This window comes from Penaeus monodon, chromosome 32 (genome assembly GCF_015228065.2).
Source record: "Penaeus monodon isolate SGIC_2016 chromosome 32, NSTDA_Pmon_1, whole genome shotgun sequence".
Lineage (NCBI taxonomy): Eukaryota > Metazoa > Arthropoda > Malacostraca > Decapoda > Penaeidae > Penaeus > Penaeus monodon.
Genome location: NC_051417.1, coordinates 14,689,620 through 14,690,077, shown reverse-complemented (window position 1 = coordinate 14,690,077; position 458 = coordinate 14,689,620).

Below are 458 nucleotides of genomic sequence, written 5' to 3'. Positions count from 1 at the left end.
TTCCTGATGAAGAATTGGAGTAAATATTCGTGTTCCTCCAGCCACTTCTGTGTTATTCTATGTTCCGTTCAGCAAGCACCTTCTGCGTGCATATATAAACACAGGAAATACATTACAAAACATAACACTGGATCGTACTTATCGCTTCGAGAGGCTAGTCGTGCTGTGGGTCATTTTTGAGGATGGTTAGAATTATAAAGGTAAAACGTAATGATAATAAAATTGATAAAGGTGGTCATGATTATGAGCCTCAGGATAAGGATAAGAAAAAAAAGAATAATGATGGTAAAACATAACGATAATAAGGTTATTGAAGGTAGTCATGATTATGAGCATGACAAAGGATATGAAAGGATAATGCTCATGTGTTCGCAGGGAATATCACGTTGAGCTTATAGCCTCCATATGCGCTTGGAAATGAGAGTGAAAAATCATTAATACGTATTTTGTAAAAACTG